This window comes from Mus pahari, chromosome 7 (genome assembly GCF_900095145.1).
Source record: "Mus pahari chromosome 7, PAHARI_EIJ_v1.1, whole genome shotgun sequence".
In the NCBI taxonomy this organism is placed as follows: Eukaryota; Metazoa; Chordata; class Mammalia; order Rodentia; family Muridae; genus Mus; species Mus pahari.
The window spans coordinates 78297910-78305131 of NC_034596.1; the positions used below are offsets into that span (position 1 = coordinate 78297910).

The 7222-nt window shown below is 45.2% G+C and overlaps 1 pseudogene; it reads right to left on the reverse strand.

Annotated features, from left to right (window-relative positions):
* Positions 1-2884: 2884 nt before the first annotated feature.
* On the reverse strand, positions 2885-5223 carry LOC110324255 (annotated as a pseudogene).
* Positions 5224-7222: the final 1999 nt, after the last annotated feature.

The following is a 7222-nucleotide window of genomic DNA, read 5'->3' on the forward strand; positions in this document are numbered from 1 at the left end:
CCTCCCTCCCTCTCTCCCTCCCTTCTTTCCTTCCTTTTTTTTGTTACACAGGTCTTATATGTAGCTCAGGCTGTACGCCTTCCCTCTGCCCCGCACCCCCATGTGCTAGGACTATATGCATGTTCTACCAACACCCCTGCCACTGTTCTGACAATTCTTTTGTTGAAGTTATCAGCAGAATTCTCTGGCCTGAGATCCATTCTGATCCTGTCCGGCGACTACCCATTACCGTAATGGTTAAGACAATACATTTGTAAGTGTATTCTCAGAAGTCCAACCTCTGTCCTGGCTTCTAGACATCCCTTTCTTGCTGGCCTCCCGGCTGTTTGCAGAAAGAAATGTGGCCTTCACAGACTGATGAAGTAAAAGGTGTTCAGGAGGGCATGAATTAACGGTCATCTGCAGAGGCCCTGGGCTAGCTCTGACCAGCAAGTTTCCACCCCACCGCCACTAGCACCTGACTCCAAAGTCAAATACTTCCAAACCTGCTGCAACATCTCTGCTAAGTTTGGGAACATAGAACAGAAACCCATTTGGGACTAAAGACATAAATAAACAATTCATAGTAGAAGAAAAAAAGAAGTGGCTTCTGAACACTTGGAAGGATGTTCAAGTGCACTAATAATTTATGAAATGCAGTTTGAAAGCAAACATCATCCCCACCCATTAAAGAAACATCAAAAAAAAAAAAAAACCAACCAAACAAACAAACAAAACCCTGCCGCTATCCAAAGCTGGCAACAGTGTGACAAAGAAGAGTTTTCACCTGTTGATAGTGACATCTAAAAAGACTACAGACTTACTGGGAAGCACTGGGTAGTAGTATCCAAAGCTGGCACAGTGCTTGCTACCTTTGAACTTGTGTTTTACTTCTAGGAACCTACTCTAAGGAGTAAACCATACTCTAGGAGAAGGCAAGTGTTACACTGCTGTTAGTGAAGCTGGGAAACAGAAATAGAAGAATTGATGTTTAAAAAGCAGAACTACAGGCTGATGAGATGATTCAGTGGTTATGAGCATCTCTGCTCTGTTGAAGGACCAGTTTGGTGCCCGGGACTCATATAAGGCTGCTTGCAACCATCTGGAGCTCCAGCTCCAGAGAATCTGATGCCCTCTTCTGGCCTCAGTGGGCATTTGTGTGCATAGACACAGACAGACACACAGACACAGATACAGACGCAGACACACACACAAATAGACATACACACACAGCGTCACAGATACACACACAGAGACACACACACCAGACACACAGATATATACAGACACAGATATAGACACATACACACAGATACACAGACACATAGACACACAGACACACACAGAGACACATAGATACATACATAGAGACATAGATATACACAGAGACACACATAAACACAAACAAACAAAAAAGGTGGAAGAGTCCACTCCCCATAGTCCCCCTATGCTATGAAATTATCACAGAGAAAAGAAAAATTTCCAAAGACAAATACATGAACGAGCCAAATAAAAATACCTATAAATGACTAGTATGGGTGAGGGGTGGAGGAGACCTGTACTTGGCATCTTATTGAAAATCTTTAGAATACTGTATATATAAAGGATAAACTTCTAGGTGTTTCCTGTGGATATAAAGTAAGTCCTCTGCCTAATGAAACAAGGTCAGGCTGACTTCCAGGTTCTCATGAGCAATGTCGGTGATGGTGACTTCAATGCGCTGAGAGTAAATTATCCCAACCTAGAATTCTAGACCCAATGAAAGAATTGATCAAGTGTTCTGGTGGAGTGTACAAGAACTCTAAATGTTTACCCCTTCACACAAATCATTGGAAAGCACTGGAAGGGCTGCAACCAAACAGAAACCAGAAAGAGAAAAAGTATGGACTCCCTGAAGAAGGGGAACCAAAGAAAGAAAGAAAGAAAGAAAGAAAGAAAGAAAGAAAGAAAGAAAGAAAGAAAGAAAGAAAGAAAGAGAGAGAGCACAAGAAATAGAGAGAGAAATAGAGAGGATCTGAGCAAGCATCAGGCAGCACTAGATGAGGGAGGCCCTGCAGCCAAGAAGGCCTCTGGGATACATTTTAAAATTTTTTCTCATACCTGATTGGATGGAAAAGTTGAAGTAAAGTAGCAATTTTGGTAAAGAAAAAAGAAAACAGAGTATGGACAGCCAATCAAAACAGAGAGCAATTTTTTAGATGGCCTGCGTGTCCTTGGGAGACTAACAGAGACGAGAAAGTAAGTGCTCTTTGCTGGTTCTTACTGCGCAGATGAACGCATAGGAAAGTGGAAGGCCCAAATGTTACAGGATACCATGTGAAGGCTGACACTGGAGAACTCAGAGTAACATGACCTAAGTTGATCAGGAGGATATGAAAGGGTGAAGAGATGTGGTGTGGGGATGTCAATGTCCCCATGTGGAGCACACAACAGTATGAAGCTGAGGAAACACTGAGTTGATATAGTGTGCCAATGACACTAAAAGTAGCCATGGAAGCAGGAAGTATAGCTGATAAATGTCCAGTACAGACAAGCAGGAAATGGTGGATGGAGACTTGCATTACCTCAGAGGAAAGCATCAGAAGTGCTCAAAGTCACTGCCTCTGGGTGTCAGGACTGGAGACAGGCAAGGGTGGGCAGGGGACAACAGGACTATTCTTTGGCACAGGTCTTTCTGTGCTTGGCATTTACTTTTAGTGACAAATAGAATATTATTTCACTAAAAATAAAATTGCTTTTAATACATATGTTGGGGACTGGAAAAGGTGCTCTGTGGTTAAGAGCACTTGCTGCTCTTGCAGAAGACGCAAGTCAGCTTCCCAACACTTAGATTTTTTTCTTTATTTTGCATACTTTTAATTTCAGAATAAAATAAAACAACAACAACAACAACAAAAAACACAATACACAACACCCAACCCTGCTATTCTGTGGGAGGGGATCTTCCTGCCTTAAGGCACAGGACAGGATAGAAGGTTCTTGTAGACATGAGAAGAGCCAGGTGGGTCAGGGGTGCTGGGGGAGCCATGGGGATACTATACAGAGGGCAGGGCTTCCAGGAGGCTTTAATCCACTTCTTCCATGTGAGAGGCATCCTAATCACCTTCCAGTGGGGGGATCTCATCAGGGACAGCAGCACTGGGCTCTTCTGCAGTGACCTCATCTTCATCGATGCCCAGGCCTAGCTTAATCATGCAGTAGATGTGGTTGGAGTCGGTTTGGGGATCCTCAAGTGAGAAGCCAGAGGAGAGCAGAGCAGTTTCAAAGAGCAGCACCACCAGGTCCTTGACAGCTTTGTTGTTTTTTGTCTGTCTCAGCCTTCTGCCGCAGGGTCTCCACGATGGGGTGGTCAGGGTTGATCTCCAGGTGTTTTTTGGCCACCATGTAGCCCATTATAGAGTTGTTTCGCAGTGCCTGGGCCTTCATGATCCGCTCCATGTTGGCTGTCCAGCCATAGGTGCTTGTCACAATGCAGCAGGGTGAAGACACAAGCCTATTGGANATTGTCACTTTTTCAACCTTCTTGTCCAAGATCTCCTTCATGAGCTTGCAGAGATTCTCAAACTGCCTTGCTCTCCTCCATTTTCTTCTTCTCTTCCTCGTCCTCTGGGAGCTCCAGGCCCTCCTTAGTCACCGAGACCAGGCTCTTCCCATCAAACTCCTTGAGCTGCTGCACGCAGTACTCATCAATAGGCTCAGTCATATACACCACCTCGAAGCCCTGTTTCCGCACACGCTCCACAAAGGCAGAGCTGGCCACTTGCTCTTTGCTCTCACCAGTGATCTAGTAGATGGACTTCTGAGTCTCCTTCATGTGAGACACATACTCTGACAGGGAAGTATCTCATCTCCAGACTGAGAGGTGTGATAGCGAAGGAGCTCAGAGAGGCGGTGATGGTTAGTAGAATCTTCATGAATTCCAAGCTTTAAATTCTTGGAGAAGGCCTCATAGAACTTCTTGTAGTTCTCCTTGTCTTCCGCCAGCTCCGAGAAGAGCTCCAGGCACTTCTTGATGATGTTCTTGTGGATGACCTTCAGGATCTTGCTCTGCTGCAGCATCTCCCGGGAGATGTTCAGGGGCAAGTCCTCAGAGTCAACCACACCGCGGATGAAGTTGAGGTACTCAGGTATCAGCTCGTCACAGCTGTCCATGATGAACACACGACGGACATACAATTTGATGNTGTTGTTCTTCTTCTTGTTCTCAAAAAGGTCAAAGGGAGCTCGCCGGGGAATGAAGAGCAATGCCCTGAATTCCAGCTGACCTTCTACAGAGAAGTGCTTGACTGCCAGGTGATCCTCCCAGTCATTGGTGAGGTTCTTGTAGAACTCCCCATACTCCTCTTGAGTGATGTCATCCAGATTTCTGGTCCAGATGGGCTTTGTCTTGTTCAGCTCCTCCTAGTCAATGTACTTCTCCTTGATCTTTGTTTTCTTCTTCTTGTCTTTGCCACTGTCGTCTTCCTCATCAGACCCCACATCTTCAATCTTAGGCTTCTCCTCATCTTCCTTGTCTTCCTCCTCCTTGTCGCCTTTCTCCTCCTCTGCCTCATCATCACTGATCTCCTTCTCCCGCTCCTTCTCCAAATAGAGGATGATGGGATAGCCTATGAACTGCAAGTGTTTCTTCACCACCTCCTTGACCCTCCGCTCCTCTAAGTACTCTGTCTGGTCTTCTTTGAGGTGAAGGATCACTTTGGTACCCCGGCCAATGGGCTCACCGTGGTCTGCCCGGACGGTGAAGGAGCCACCTGCTGACGACTCCCAGGCGTACTGCTCATCATTGTTGTGTTTCGTTATCACAACCACTTTCTCTGCCACTAGATAGGCTGAGTAGAACCTGACACCAAACTGCCCAATCATGGAGATGTCTGCACCAGCCTGCAGAGCCTCCATGAACGCCTTCGTGCCAGACTTAGCAATGGTTCCCAAGTTGTTAATGAGGTCAGCCTTGGTCATGCCAATGCCAGTGTCCACCAAAGTCAGCATGCGCTCCTGAGGGTTGGGGATGATGTCAATTTTCAGCTCTTTCCCACTGTCCAACTTGGAAGGGTCCATCAGGGTCCATTCATAGTGAATCTTGTCCAGGGCATCTGAAGCATTAGAGATTAGCTCTCAGAGGAAAATCTCCTTGTTGGAATAGAAAGTGTTGATGATGAGGGACATGAGCTGGGCAATTTCTGCATGAAAGGCAAAGATCTCCACCTCCTCCTCTCCATGGTGCACTTCCTCAGGCATCTTGACGGGAAAGCTGAGTAGTAGTACAGAGCAGGGTGGTGGGCCCGGACCACGCCCGACTCACACAGCAAGCCAAGGCTGCGTGGGGGTGACTCAAGAGCCCAACACTTAGATTAAGTGGTTCACAGCCATCTGTAACTCCAGCTCCAAGGGATCCAACGCCCTTGTTTGACCTTCTGGGCACCTGCACCCACATTGCACATGCACACACAGTGAGTGTGCACACACACACACACACATATAAAAATAAATCTTTAAAAATACTATACACACCACATGATAGTATTGTAAACTACATACAAATTCATAGAAGGAAAAAAAAAGACCTGAAGGGAATCAATTTAGCATCTAAACCTTGGAAAGACTTTTATGATGTCATTTAGCCAATTATCTACACTCTTTGATTTTTTTTATATTTTCTATAGTGAGTTTGTAGTGTATATTATGAAGATATGAAATATTAAAGAATCAAAACAATATTTGTGATCAATTTTCAAATATAAGAAATGAAATGAATAAAACAATATTTAGTATAAAAGTGAATTCAATTACATATGTGCTTGAAAGAAATTTAGGAAAATATGGACAGTGGGACAGTGGTTACCTTTTCCATTTTATCTTTATCTTTTTCCAATACATTTTCCATAACAATCATGCATTAAAACAGGTTTGCTTGAAGAATTAATTTTGAGCTCTCCATTGGATTCAGATCAAAATAATTAGGTAATGGCTCTGTGTGGTGCCAGGCACCTAGAAAGCCCTTGGTGAACACTTGTGGCTTTAGCAGAACTGAATGTGTAATGAAGTTTGCTACCAACTGCTTCTAATTGAGCTCACTGGGCTCCAGCCACTCAGTCAGCATTAACCCAGCCCCTACTGTGTCCAGTGACCTGCACAAGACTCAATGTGGGTGGTAGAAGATGCAGGTAGACTTTGACCTTGCAGAGTAGCAGCCAAGTTTGGAGAAGAGACTCAACATCCACACATAAAAACAGCTGGACGACATGACAGCCGAGCTCCATCAAATGGACTCATCCATTTGAAGAAGTGGGCATCCAGCCCAGGCAGCTCTCCCCTGCCTGGTAGAATGCTGTTGCTAACCTCCCCTCTCTATACCAGCTTGTCCCTCTAGCTCCTCAGTGCCTTACTTCAGCCATACCAACATCAAGAGAGCCTCCAAAAGCTTGCTCCTCTCCCCAGTGCTAGGATGAGAGTCCTCATGAATATCCAGACGTGAAGGAACAGCAACAAACTCCTGAGATTCCTTGTTGCTCGACTACACTTAATTTCAGGAGAGTCAGCCTCATGGACGAGCGTGAAGAGGAGGAGCGAGAGTGCCCCTGGCTCTCTGAATGGGCTCTGCCAGGGAAGGCTGAGAACTCACCACTGTGTTCTCTGGCCTAGGAAATCCATCTCTCCATTATCAGGCCAGGGGAGAAGCCACAGGAATTTCTGATTGTCCCAAGTCAAATTTGTTGGTTCCCACAAGACCATCTTCCTTAAGAAATGAATGTCAGAGACACAAGTGCACTTGCCCCAGAATGTGGCTTTGGGGACCTTTCCTTCACCTGCGGCCACATCAAAACCAACATGAACTCTATAATGAGATGATAAACCTTTTCCTGAGATACCATGACACCAGAATTAGCTACACATGTTTAAGGGGGAAAAAAATTCAAAAACGTCTTTCTGAACTCAAGTTCTCATCTACATCCATACCAAGGGTATAAAGCAATCTGACTTTTAGAAATGGAAGATTTAGGAAGATATATTTAGAAAAGAAATATGGATGTACCATGAGCCTTGCTGCTTTCTGGGGTCATGGAGATGGGTCAGAGGTGCCTGTCTCTCCTTTCAAATTGTCAAAAGGGACTTTGGGAAGGCTGCATAGATACCCACCCTGGACTCCAGACAGGAAATCTTAAAGGGAAGGAGAGGTGGGTTACCTGGCTGCTTCTACCATGGAAAGGGGATGTTTCCTTAACCTTGGAACTGACCTATGAAT